This window comes from Hippopotamus amphibius, chromosome 11, assembly GCF_030028045.1.
Source record: "Hippopotamus amphibius kiboko isolate mHipAmp2 chromosome 11, mHipAmp2.hap2, whole genome shotgun sequence".
Classification (NCBI taxonomy): Eukaryota; Metazoa; Chordata; class Mammalia; order Artiodactyla; family Hippopotamidae; genus Hippopotamus; species Hippopotamus amphibius.
Genome location: NC_080196.1, coordinates 36,618,670 through 36,633,166, shown reverse-complemented (window position 1 = coordinate 36,633,166; position 14,497 = coordinate 36,618,670).

The following is a 14,497-nucleotide window of genomic DNA, read 5'->3' as shown; positions in this document are numbered from 1 at the left end:
GAAGGTTTGTGGCAACCTTGCGTCAAGCAAGTATATTGGCACCATTTTCCCAACAGCATTTCGTTCACTTGGTGTCTCTGTGTCACAGTTTGCTAACTCTTGCAGTATTTCAAACATTTTCAATTTTATTGTATTTGTTATGGTGATCTGTGATCAGTGATCTTTGATGTTACTACTATGACTTTCTGAAGGCTCAGAGGGTGGTTAGAATTTTTAGCAATAAAGTATTTTTTAATTAAGGTGTTACATTGGTTTGTTTTTTAGATATAATGTTCTTGTACACTTAAAAGATTCCAGTATAACATAAATATAACTTTTATATGTAACGGGAAACCAAGAAATTCATGCCACTCACTTTGTTGCAATATTTGCTTTATCGCAGTGCTCTGAATGGAACCCGCAATATCTCCAAGGTATGCTTATATACGACGACTCTATCCCTTCAAATAAGTTGAACCCTAAAACTCCAACTGTGCGCAAAGTAAAACTGCAAAACACACAAACTGTTCTTACTTTTGTGCAGGGTCCTGTTCCATTCAGCTCTCTGTGGTTGTTTTTGGCTCTACATCTCTGCTGTCAGTCTAGAAGCCTCTCCCATCAGAATGGGAACCCCCCAGACACCAATATTGTACACATCTCCACTTTAAGACAGAGGACTTTCTGAAGGAGAGCTGCTCCACCCCGCAGGCTGGAGAGACTTGACATGCCTGACACTCGGAGGCCAGAACCCCCCACCCCCCCACCCCCGGAGCCTTGATTTTACTTCAGAGCTGCAGCCAAGACACAAAGGCGATTTCCATTGTAGCCAAACCAGGGCTGGGGTGGCCAAAAGGCTGCCTGATTCTCCTGGTGGCCCCACCTACCTCGTCTGCATTTCCCACCCCTTCCACCTTCCATCTCTTCCTCAGTCTCACCTCCTGGAAGCTCCCTACTCACCCTCTCTCAGGCCACACTCCCCAGCTTCTCAGATTTCGGGGCCTGGGAAAGGAACTGGCACCTCAGAGAAGCCAGGAGCCTGAGCCCCAGCGCAGGCAGCCGGGCACCCAGTCCAACCTGACAGGGGATGGAGCTGGAAGGCAACCTCCCAGAGAAGCACCGCCAGCGGCTGAAACCAAAATGCCAAGTTGGCTGTTTGTATTCCCCAGGGCAAGGGCAGGAAGATAAGTAATTACATTCCTGGGCAGGAATTAGACCAGAAACTCTAAATTGAGGACTGGGCAGGGGGCCTGAGCAGAATCATGTGAGGAGACGGAGGAGAGACACGGAACTCCGCACGCCCAGCCAGAGTCAGAAGGGAGAGACGACATTCCAGCATCAGCAGAAGGGCCCGGGCAGCTGGTGAGGTCTGCGGAGGCTGCCGGCTCCGAGTGCAGGCCCTTGCGAGCTTCCGAGTCCTCCCTGCACGACCCTGGCCCCCTTCAGCCTCCAAAGGTACCCAAGAGCGAGTCCCATAGCCAGCTGGGTACTGCTGAGTGTGGCTGTATAAAGCTCTTCGCAGAGGGCAGCGACAACCCCAAGACCTGGGATCTGTGCCCCCAGTCTCCCCACAATTGCCCCACCTGGGCCTCCCTGCTGTGAGTTCCAAGCCGGCCCCCACCCACATACAATAACCCAACAAGAACCTCTCAGCCTGGCCCCTGGGACCTTCACTGCTCAGAGACAGGCAGTTTCCTGCCTTGCTTTGCTCCTCCCCAGCCGTAGGGGGTCAATTTCCTGAAGCTGCCCCCTTCCCCCAGCCCCGCAAGCCCAATCAGCCCATTGCAGCCACAGAGGGCGGCCTCCCTGACACATGCATGCACACACATACACACACACTCACACATACAGACCCTCCACTGTGGCGGGGGCAGAGGGTCAGCACCTACAGCCATGCCTGTAACTCCAGCTCAGAGGGCCGGCTTTGACAAGCTCCCTCTCCCTGCAGGTATCCAACGTCTGTCTGTGGACAACTCAGCAGGCGCTTGGTGTTGGCCTGGCTCAGTCCCTCTGCGGTCTCTGCTCAGGCTCCCTCCTATATCTCTTTCAGGTTCTGGCTCTTTCAGGGCTCTGTCTCCCTCGAACTCGCTGCCTATGTCCGTTGTACTGGGGTGATGGAAAGATGGGCAGGACACCTCCCTGTCGTCCCCTAGGGTCTGTGCAGAGCCAGGCACTGCTGGCCTCCTAGCAGCTGTCCACTGCTGTGCCTCCTCCCTGCCCAGGCCAGCCTTAGAACCAGGGCAGGGCTGGGTGGGAGATAGACCTACCAGCCAGGCACGGCTAATGCCAGTTTCCATATTGCTTCATCATGCCATCTGATGCCCCAAGCTGCACACACAAAATCTCCCTGATCTCTCTGCCTTTTACCTGAAGACAGAATAGGGTTCCTAAGGTTACCCTACCTGCCTGCCTCCCTAAACTGCAATGATGCTTTTCTTCCCTCCATCAGCACTGAGTCAACCCCTCCGCACCCGGCTCTACCCCACCCCACCCAGCCCACAGAGCGCAGGGAGCCCTGGCGTCCGACCCAGCCCCCAGCAATCGCTCTAGCTAGGCTTCGCATGTGGGGAGATGCAACAGAGTGGTCTGGCCGCAAAGTTCTCCTGCTGTTTCAACGTTTCTGTCTACCGGCGGCTCCTGTCTCTCCTTCCTGCTCTCCGGCCTCACATGGACCTGCTCTCCCCGCTCTTCGCCAGAGTTTCACGCGCCCCCCCCCCCCCACTTGGGGGGGAAAAGGAAATAAAGAAAAGGAAACCTCCCGCGATAAGGATGGGTGAAAAGAGAAGAGGGTATCCGCACGACTGCCTGGGTGAGGGAGTCCTCAAGTGAATAAGAAAGGGATGCAAAGTTCCTGGCTCCCCCGGGTACTTTCAGCCCCGCGCCGAGCTCCCGCAGACACCCCGATCGCTGAGACGCGGCGGCGGCGACCACTCACCTGGGCGAGGCAGCATCTACCCCCGGCTGGGAGGCACCGAGGCCGGCTCCGCGAGGCGCCCGGGCTCCCCGGCTTGGCCACGCATCCTTCCCCGCCCGAGACCGACTCGAGCTAAGCCCTCTGGCTCCGGCGAACGCAGGCAGATGGTGGCCTCGGACGTCCACGAGGGGAGAGCCCTGAGCGGCTTATTCAGTTATATCCACGGCATTTAGCAAGAAGAAGGGAGGAAAAAGCACAACTTGTTCTCTTCCAGATTAAAAAAAAGCAAAAAAACAAAACCAGATAATCCCTCCCTAGGAGGACGCCGGTAGGATTTTCCAGATCGAAGAACCCTGGGCATCCCCAGGAACCTCGGGCATCTTGGAATGTGGGGCGTCTTCAAGTTCAGACGAGCCAGCCGGTTGTGCGTGTGAGAGTGTGTGTGTGTGTGTGTGTGTGTGTGTGTGTGTGTGTGTGTGTATGTGTGTCTCAGCGAGAACAAGCCAGGCACTCACACCCACACGCACACAAACACACTCCCCCGCACGCCCCGCATGCACACTGCCCCCCTACGCGCGCGCACACGCGCGCGCCCCCGTCTCACACACACACACACACGCACGGCGATCGCACGCGTGGAGCCGGGAGGGAGCCGGGCGGGCTGCGGCGGCCGCGCGGGGCCGGCGGCGGCGAGAGCCCAGCGGCCGGAGGCTCCCGGAACCCGGGGCCGTGCGCGCCGTCCCCGCCGAGATCCCCGGCGAGGCCGCCCCCAGCGGCGGCCGGCGGAGCTGCAGGAGCCGGGAGCCAGCCTCGGGCCCGCAGCGCGGCGCACCCCCTTCCGCGCCGGCCCGCACGGCCGCCGGAACCGGAGGGCCCGGGGCCCCCGCGGAGGTGGCGAGAGGGCAGCCGCTAGCCAGCGGAGCCCGCACGGAGGGCCGGCGGGGGGCCGGGGAGGGAGGCGGGCGAGCCTCGCGCTCCGGGAGCCGGCAGGGCGGGCTCGGCGGCCCAGCGACGCGCGCGGCCCCTGCGCCGGGCGAGCGGGGCGGCCCGGGCTGCGCGCTGCGGCCGGAGCCGGTGCTGCCGCCTCACGTGCGGAGCGCGCCGTGCAGCCTTCAGCCCGCCGCCTGCCGGAGAAAAACCCCACCGCGCCGGCCCTGGGCTGAGGGTGGGGGCGGGGAGGATGGCGCCCACCCGGCCCTGGCCCGGTTCTCATTCAGACACCCTAGCGAAGCCACCCAGGGACAAATGAGCGCTCGGTGCAGGCACACGCACGCTTAGACTTTTCGTGAGTATCGCCAGAATCTGTGAAGTGTGCAGTGGCGCCAACTGTTTGCACTGCGCCTTCCCTTTCTTGGTCCTCCCAGCAACCCTCATTTCACATGTGAGGAAGCCGAGGCCCCGAAGAGTAAAGCGATTTTTCGAGGCACGTGGCATGTAGCTGAGTCCTCACTCCAACACGACTGTGGACTTAGCAGCAGAAGGTCTGGGTCTGGCCGGAGTCTCGTCTAACTTTCGTTTTCCTCTCCGCCCACTGGGATTAGCAACCAGTTCTCAGGAAAGTAGGACCTGGCTCTGCCTTAGTGGGTTTCCCAAGAGGTACGGGTACCTTTCCCACTGGAGGACCTGAAATTTTGAGATCCCTGCATGTACTCCAGCTGCTAAATCCAGAGAGAATGTCTCAATCCATCTCTCCTCTCCTAGTGGCTAACACCTCCCATGCACCGGTCCCAGATACCCACAGGGAGGCACATGTGGCATGCGGATGTGTCTGTGCAGCCCAGGATTGGCTCAGCTGCATAAATCTGTAATAAAAAACCCTGCCTCCTCTCTGTCTGTGCGCATAAGTGGGTGAAAATCTGGCGAAGCCCAGGCACCTAGACCCCCATGTGCTGGGCACCCTCCCAGTTGTGCACTCAGGGAAACTGCCAAATCAGTGTTCTGCAGACCCTGAAAGACAGGCCCTTCCAAGGGGGGATTCTAGAAAGCCTGAGGGGGAAAGGGCATGGCCAGGATGAAACTCAAGGTACGTCAGAGTGGGCTGGCACAAATAAAGAGAGGCAGAAACAGGCTGGGGATAGAGGGCGGGAGGAGAAATGAGGAAAGGAAGGAGGAAGGAGGAGGTGAGTAGAAGGAGGTGGGGGTAGAAACAGGAAGACAAGAAGGGAAGAGGTAGGGGAAAGGATGAAGGTTGGGGGAGGAACAGCAGGGAGAGTGTTTTCTTCCTTGCTTACCTTTGGTTTTGCATTCTGAAGGTGGGGATTCCAAGGGGAGGAGTTAGGAGTGGAAGGAGGAGCTATAGCCCAGATTCAAGTCTCTGAATTCCCCCCAAGGGTCAGGGGCATCAGGCTAGATTACCTCCTTACACCAGAGTCACCCATGAGAGAACCAGAATCTAATGGCAGGGATAGGATGCAGCTGGCACCGGGGCAGAGCTGGCACTGCACTCAGAAACCAGTAAGGCGTTAGGATGCATGAAGGCCAGGGATGCTGGAGGGGCAGCCCAATCCCTGCTCCAAAGGGAACCCAGTACCCCATCGAGAAGTTGTCCCTGCTCAGAGAGTGGAAAGGATATCCCATGAAAAGCCAGGACCTGGATCATTTCTTGCACTTTGGGTAATTCTGAGGACAACTGGCTTATTTTTTTGAGTAGTATTTGCCTCACTTGAGCACTCAGCACTGGACTAGGAGTCAGGTGGCCTGAATGTTCACCATGGCCTTGTACTAATGAGTAATGTGACAGTTCCCACCCCCTCAAAGGGGATGGCCTGTGTGCTTTCTAAGGGCCTGTCCAGCTCTAGGAACCCATGAGCAACCTTGGCAGATGGAGCAGGGTGGGGACCCAGATGCTCCTTGGGAGGCCAAGAGAAAACCAGTCTACAATCAACATTCATGGTGGAAAATCCCCAGAAGATAATCCACACCTCAATAATGGAAAGGTGAAGGATGGTGGATTTCCTGTTTCCTTGAGCAAGCCCAGAAGGGCTGGGTAGGGGCACTGCTGTGCCAGCTACCTGGCTGCTTTTACTAACTGCTGACAACAGAGGTGGGCCAGGGCTTCCCAAAGGGGTGATACTATCATCCTGTATGAGAGAGAGAGAGGTGGGGGTGGGGGGAGAGGGAGAGAGAGGTACAGGGAGGAGAGAAAGCTCATATACAATTTGTTCTTTTTGTTTGTTTTTATTTTTATGTTTTAAAGAACTTTTATTGAGATATAATTGACAATGAACTGCACATATTTAAGTGTACAATTTGATATTTTTTTCTTATTAGTAATGTATATATGGCAATCCCAGTCTCCCAGTTCATCCCCTCCTCCCCCCCCCCCCCCCCCCCCGCTTTCCCCCTTGGTGTCTATATGTTTGTTCTCTACATTTGTGTACAATTCATTCTAATGATGAGCATTGGGATTCTTCTACATTTCACATGTTCACTTTTCTAAACAACCCTGTGATGAACATCTTTGTAGCTAAGTCTTTGCCCACATTCTTGCTTCTTTGCTTGGGCTAGATTCCCTGAAGAAGGATCACTAAGCAGAAGGGTATGAACATTTTCAAGGCTCTTCATACCTACTTCTTTGTTTCAGTTTTAGAGCCAAGGCACTGAAGTGCAGGGCAAATAAGTGATTTCCCAGAAAGCTCCCAGCAGGTGCTTAAGAATGTTTTCACACACACCCTTTCATGTCTCTGTGCCTTGTATTTCACACCGCACATCAGAGCAGCACTGCATCCTTGAAGATGACTCTATACCCCAATGTGGAGAAAGCTCAAGCTCCTTCCCCGCATCATGACTCATCTTCCCCTGCTTTCCTGGGCCCCCCTGACCAGCTTCACCCTGTTGTCTGCATCCCTTGGCTTTCTGGCTGAACTATAGGTACCAATCCCACACACACTTGTGACCGGCTCCCAATACCCACTTGCTCAATGGAATCACAGTGCATGATAAGAGGAGTTCTTGGGAGGGGCTGGAGGTGGAGAGGCATTCAGCCTGATTTGTCCTGGGTCTTCATAACCAGTAGAAGGACCCCAGTGCAGAAGACAATGAGGAGCCTCTCTGTAGCCACTGAATATGAAAAAGAGAGGGAACTGGTGTAAAAAGCAGTGAGGGATTCAGGTAGATGGCAGGACAGAGCCAGGTGCCTGAGGATATGGAATCACAGGGTGGGGGCTGTTGAGCCTACTCCATAAAAGAAGAGCAGTCCGTAATCCCAGGAATGCACTAGATGCTTCTAGAAACCCCCTTGGCACATCATGGCCTGAAGACTGATTCTGTGGATCAGAGGAATCAGAGAGATCCTGGGGCACAGTCTCTTGAGGCCTTGGGACCTCCCTCCACTGAGTCTATCGCATGGCTAGAAGCTAGGAGCCAGTCCTAAATCCTTAGGCCCGTTCTCTCTGCTTCCACCAGAACCAACACCCAGCCTGATTCCAGTTTATCCCACAGGTCTTGTAGAACTTGCAGTGTTTCCTCAGGAGCTGAGGTCCAGCCCTGGAGCGCACTTTCTGGAGATGCAGGTCCAATGTCTTTTAATCCCCGCAGTGCCCTCTACCCCTCCTCCCTTCCCAAATGCTGGAGTAAGAAGCAGCCAGAATAAATCCCTATTAGTATGCATATGTATTCCCAGATGCCTTAACAGAATGACTAACACCACCTACAGCCATTAGCTGGAGTTTGTTTTCTAAATCCAGTTTACTTTTCATCATCAAGCTCTCTGTTTATCTCTCCCCCTCCCCCAGGCTCCATGGGCTCCCTTTACAACCTCACTCTCTTGCCCCAATACCAGGTCTGGGGTTGGGTTCCAGGGCATCAAAGGGTCAGAGGATCCTGAAAGATCACACTCAATCAACAAAGAAGTCTTTACTGTGTGTCTTCTAGGCACCACCTTGCACTCGGCTAAATACTGTAGGGGGGACGGCAGAGTCTCTTTCTGGAGAGAAAGGACACAAATCAGCACTGGCACAGCACCTTATAGTCTATAAAGAGCATTCACAAATGCCACCTCACTTGTTCGTCATAAGAGTCGCAAGCAATAGATCATTACCTTGTTTTACAAACAAAGACGCTAAGTCCTATACAGGTAGCATGGTGGTTCTAAGAGTTTGGAGCTCTTGTTGGATGGCACTGGATTTCAAGCCCAGTCTTCTGACTCCACATCCCAGAATCCTTCCTGTGTGCAAGGCAGCCTCTCTAATACCAGCCTGGATGCCGCTAAGTGGTAAGTTACCAAGTGTACCTGAAGTACAGTAGACATCCAGTGAAAAGGCCAAAGCAACTACGGCCAAGTTGGTGGATGTTTTGCAGCTTGAGAGACCACCCTGGCAAATACACAGAGGTAGGAGACCTCGGAACTGTGAGGCAGTGTGGTTGAAAGCGCACGAGGGGAAGACAGAGGATCTGGATTCTGGTTCTTTAATGTGACCTTGGGCAACTGTTCCTCTCTCTGGACCTTAGCTTCTCCATCTCTAAAATGGGAGAGGTGGAGCTAAATGGTCTCTAGGATCCCAGTGAAGAGCAGTAAAGGAAACAGCCATCTGGAGCAGGACTTGAGGCAACATGCCAGTGACTTCCCTGGTTTTTGCCTCTTGCCAGGGAATCCCTGAATCTTGAGGGTGGTATTGAAGCAGGAAACATTGTCGGCTGGGGCAAGTTCCCGGGAGGATCTGGGAAGGAAACAGCTCTTAACTGGTCCTGCTGGTCCCAGTCTCCTCTCTTGCCATCAGGCACATACCAGTAAGGGTGCTAGGCAACATTTAGGGCACATGTGTGCCAGCCACTCCTCTGCACCCTGGACAATGGCCGTCTTATTTAATTCTCACAAAAACCCTCGGAGGCAGGTACGATTACTGTCTTCATTATACAGATACGGAAACTAAGGCACAGAGAGGCTGAGTGACTTGCTAGGTCAGAGAGCTGGTGAGTAGCAGAGCCAGAATCCTAACCCTGACACTCTTATTCCAGAGCTTGTGCTAGAAGTGGATGGTTGTGAAGTAAACTGGCTTAAGGGGAATCAAGGTAGGGATTCATTTTGTCATTCATTCTTTTTGTCACTCTCAGAATGGACGGGCAGATTCCCATCTTCCCTGACAGCTCTTAGTGCCTTTCTTCACCTCTCCCTGCCTTCTTTTTTTGTATTGTTTGGGTCATATAGTCATAAGTATGCAGTTTGTTTTATAATCCAGTAGACTCTGGAAGCACAGCTGTCGTCATTTATGTCCCTGCCTCACCATCCTTCACCCCAGAGATTTATCGCAGTGGGAGTTGATGGACTACAGAATTCTTTCCACTCCTTAATCAAGCCCTTGGCTTTTCTTTCAAAGGGACTCGAAGAGTGGAGCAGAAACCAACCCATTCTTGGTCCCAAGCAGGACAATAATTCAACTTCATCTAATAAAACTGCCTTTGTAAGCTTCATGTGAAAATACAGAGAAGGATTAAGGGAAAAATCAGCTGCGGCCTCATCTTACACTCTGGTTTAGCAAATGACTGTAATGTAAGGGAATTAGGTAAAAATAAAAAGTTTGGGGAAGTTTTGTATTTACAGAATAGAAGGATCACTTCCAAGCAAGAAAATCAGACAAGACTTCAAGAAGGCATTAAAATTTGAAGGATGAACAGCATTTTGGTGGGTAAAGAGATGGGAGAAACTGGCAGTCCAGGTGGGGGTAAAAGTCCAGTTGAAGACAAGGAGGCAGGACAGTAAAGTGAGTGCCCAGGCATGGGGAGTTTTCTCATGTCACCAAAGCAAGGCAAGAAGAAGGCATGGTGGTTAGAGATGTAGGTTTTAGATACGGACTCTCAGTTTAAATTCAAGTCCCCCCACCTGTAAGGGAGGTTACCTTAGGCTAGTTGCTGAGCTTCTGTGTGGTTCCATCCCCTCATCAGTAAAGTGAGGTTAACAATAGTGACAATAACAGTCCGGATGCGAGGATTAAATGACATAAATGACTTTAGAATATTAAAGTGGCACATAGTAAATGTTCCAGAGATGTTAGCTGTCATTACTATTATTATTATTCAAGAGCATAGTGGGAAATAAGAGCAGAAGGCTGGCACTACCTCGAAGGTAGTGGGTCCAGGTCCCTTTATGCAGATAATTGGGCAACACTGAAGTGCTTTGAACAGATCTATGTAGGGATTTGGTGGTTAAACTGCTGGGAGAAGTATCTGAATAAAAGAAAAGCAAGTATAAGTGTATTGAAATAGTTCAGGTGGGGGGGAGGGTTGACCCATCACGTCAGAGGCTACAGTACTTACAATAAAAGGGAGTAGATGTGAGAAGTAGAATGGGCCAGACCTCAGAGATGCCGAGATGTGAGGTCTGAGGAAGAAGATGATTGTGATCAAAGCCCACTTCGTGTTATGAAGACTACTTGGCTGGAAGGATGGTCGGTGTCCTTGAGAGATACTGGGAAGATAGGAGAAAGTGGGAGGGGAGATGGGGAATGATGAGTTCCACATTGCATGTCTGGAGTTTGAGAGCTTGGGGACACCGAGATCCTTTTGTTCAGGAGGCAATTCAATAAGTGGGTCGGGAAGAAAGAGTCAGGGGTAGAGTGGAGGTAGAAAGTCATGGAAGCAGAGGAAATCCCCAGGCAAGAAAGCATACAGTGAGAGGGAAGTGGAGGTTAGGAACCTACACTTATTGGGCTTTACTCTACCAGTGGTCCTGCACTAGCCATTTTACACATATTACCCATGATCCTCCCTGCAAAGTAGAATTTTGTTGGCCCATTTTATGGATAAGGAGACTGAGGCTCAACAAGATTAAGTAGCTTGTTCAGGGCCACCTTGTTAGAGAAGCCAGATTAGGAGACAGAGAAGCAACCCACAGAGGGATAGAACAGACTCCTATCATGGAAATCAAAGAAGGGGAGGGGGCTTGGAAGTTAGCTACCCCATGTTGCCATGCCAGGGCTCACATAGAAAGTATTTGTATGGCACGTGGAGAGTAAATAGAGAGGCTGACCTTCACAGGGGTGACTTGCCCTCCAGATTCCCTGGGCTCTACATGGCTATTCCCAGTTCTAAAGTAATCAATATCTCAGCACAGCATTAAGCAGGGATGACATTGAAAAGATCTGACAGCTGGTAGCCCCAGGTACCCATTAATAAGAGCAGAAACCCCCTACCACACCAAACATTGTTCTATTACATAATGAGACGGTCCATCCTGGGGTCCTAGAGCAGGGGCTTTGGCAGCCAGGTGGTGGAAAGGGACACATGGGGGACTCTGGCAGTGGTTTGAAAATATTTCTATATTTTCATCACCCATATGGCTGAATGGTGCATCTCAGTCCTGCCTGTGACCAATCTCCAGCACAGCCGTGTGCGGTGACACACCAGCTGGGACCACTGGCTCAGGATTTGGTTAAATCGTGTATTTGAGCTGGCAGTGGAATAGGTCTAGGGGGATGGTGACTGGTCAAGCAGAGCTATCAGGCTGGGTGATTTGGAGGTCATTGGTGGCCTTTAAGAGAGCAATTTCTGCAGTGTTATGGGTGTGGAAACCAGATTGCTAGTGGTTGGGACTGAGTGGGAGGTGAGGAAGTAGAGGCGGTAAGCGTATAATACTTTTTCGAGAAGTTTAGCTGTGAAAGAGGGTGGAAGGTGGGATGGAAGCTCAAGAGAAATCAGAGTGGAGGAAAGACTTTCTTGGGGGTGGGAAACACTTGGGTGTAAGCCAGAGTGAAGCAGCCAGCGCAGAAAGAAAACAAGGAGATCTTCCAGGGGAGGGGAGAGCAGGGGCAGGAAGTGCTCAGGCATGAACCCTAGAGGTAGGGGTCCTTCTTCCGCAGAGACCAGAGGACATGAACAAGGGAAAGGAGATGACAGATGTTTTGAGGTGGAAGGAAGTGATATATGGTCTGGATCTTGCAAGTTGAGTGGTACAGAGAGAGGAAGTGGGATTTGAGGGGAGAGAGAGGTGGGAGCAGCCCCCCTGGGGATGAGACTGGCAGTCTGCCAGCGGTGAGTATGAGTATTTCAGGCAGAAGGAAGGCCCATTGTTTTCATTATGCTGTGATGGAAACTCAGACAGGTCACGGGACTTTGTCTTGCCATTTGTCAACCTGAGGACAACAGAAAGAACCAGTATGTATGTGCTGTAGGATTTCAGGCAGTCAGGAGGGAGTGGAGACATATTGAGTGTGCAGTGAACTTGGAGTCCTTGTGAAAGATGAATTGTGGGGTCCTAGGTAAGCAGGCTAGTGAGAATAGGCAGGGGTTATTGATGGGGAGTGGCGTGGGCTTGCTCTGAAAGGGAACTGGGGTTCAATAGGCATAAAGTAAAAGATGGATAAGAACATGTGGCCAAGAGCAAAGGAGGAAATGAAGTTCCAGGTTTGGGGGATTGTGCTGAATGGTGCCTGTTTGCAGGTAACCCATACTTGCTCTTTCATACTCTCCCCTGTACCACAGGAATTTGGACACCTGAAAAACTCACTTCCAAGACTCCCTTGCCAGCTAGATTCTGCATAGGATCCACTGCGGGGAAGCACTCAAGTGAGATGAGAAGGCATGAGGAAGGTTGAAGTGATTTTCTGCTTGTGGTAAAAGCATGAGCAGGGATGTGGGATCCTGGGTTTCTGGACCGCATCGGCAGTGGTTCCACTCGTGTCAGGGAGTGCAGGATCCTGGGATCTGGACACTTTCCCCTTTTCACTCCTTCAGGTCTATGAGCAGTAATGGCTTTATGAAGTTACCAACCTCTGAGTAATAGCAATGTCTCTTTTTTGCTTTTAAGATCCAACCAACCCCTTTGATACACATTCCCTATATTAAATTTCCCCCCCTGTTTGAAATACCTAGGGTGGTTTCTGTTTTCCAGATGAGACAGTTTTACCTGTTAGAAAGCCCAGTATGTGACTAGGCATGTTATATGGATGGCTGAAGTAAGAGATGAAGGGCTTGGGATGGGGAGTTCTGAGGTCAAATAACAGAGAGATCAGGGAGTTAACAGCTCAGCATAAGAGTCCACAGTTGAGGCTAGAGAGGAACTCTCACATCCTCCTCGGGGCTCTGAATTCTATTGGGATCATGAGCTATTCCCCTAAATGTTCCTTCCCAACTTTCTCTCAGCCAGAGCACTATCTTTACCCCCACCTCCCCAAATTAATATCCTCTTCCACATCCCATGGGTTCTACTGATGGATCAAACTGTGATATGTTTGTTATCCATTCTCCCTGCTACTCCCTCCTAAACTATATCCTCTTCATAATTTTGCCACCTCCCCAAATCCTCAGGAATGTATTTTGTCCCCTGTTTTTGAAAGTCTTATTCCTTCATATAATTTCTTAATCTGGAGCCTATGGGGATCCTAAGGGTTAGAATTTGCACAATTTCACGTGTATGTACATGTGGTTTTTGTTTTTGTTTTTGTTTTCGAGAGAGAGGCTATCATATTTATCACACTTCAAAGGGATCCTTGTTCCCTTTACCTTGCGTGTGGTTCTAGGAAGAGAAAAAATGATCACTGATGCGTCTTAGAAACTTAATTTGTTTAAAGTCTCTAACTTTTCCTGTGACTTCGAAAAAGCCATTTTTCACTCCTTTAGACCCAGTTTCTTCACCTGTAAAATGGAAACAATAATTCCTACCTTTCAGGATTATTATAAGGATTAGAAATAGTGCAAAGGCCAGTACAGTGCTGGGCATGGGTGACTGAATAAAAGTCAGCTATTGGAATTGAGATGGTTTGGCTTCCTCCAGAAACAGACCTTGAGTAGGAATTTCAGTACAACTACTTTATTTGGGAGGTGACCTAGAAAATATCAATAGGGGGAGAGGGGATGAGAAGTCAAGAAAGAAAGTATTTTCAGTTGGAGCTCATTCCACTGGGGATCTCTGGGATACAGTGGGAGGCACACTCTGAATTGTCCCCTCCAGGGGTGAGGGAGTGGAGCATTCCTCCACCTACTTGACATCTATCATTGGCTAAGGGTTTCCAGGGACATTAACTCTCCAGCACAATGGGCTCCCTTGGCCAGGAAAAACCCTCAGGCATAAAGTCTTAGGTGTGTATAATAGCACGTTATTTGTATAACGTTGAATGCTCAAGAGATAACAGCAGGGCAATGACAGCACCTGTGCAGTGACTAATGTGAAGCCTTCTCCTATCCCCACAATCAGCATCGATAGGTTGCCCACTCCCTGCCCCATTAGCCCTTAGCTGGTCCTCTTTGCTCTGTGCTGGACTAGCATGTAGTACTCTGTGCACATGTATCTGTCTCTCCAAGAGGACTCGAAGCTCTTTGAAGGCAGGGGTTGTATCTCACCCTAGTTCTCTGAGACCAGGATTTGACACAATGGCTGATACAAAGTGGAACTATCTGGTACATGTTTATAATGAATGAACTGCCCTCGCAGTGGCTGTTTGGAGGTTTCCAATGATCCCACTCTGCCAGAGGGGTGACACCATTAAGCATTCCACACACGGTAGGAGATTTATGTCCCCTCCTGTTTCTGTGGCAGGTGCCTTTATCACAGTGTGTATGGTTCCCAAATCATTTGCCAAGGGATTCATGTCTCAATATTTTAATCTCCAAAGTGATGATATTAGAAATTCAATTTTAAAAAGGAACGGTTTAGGGTGTCAGCATGTTATGATAATT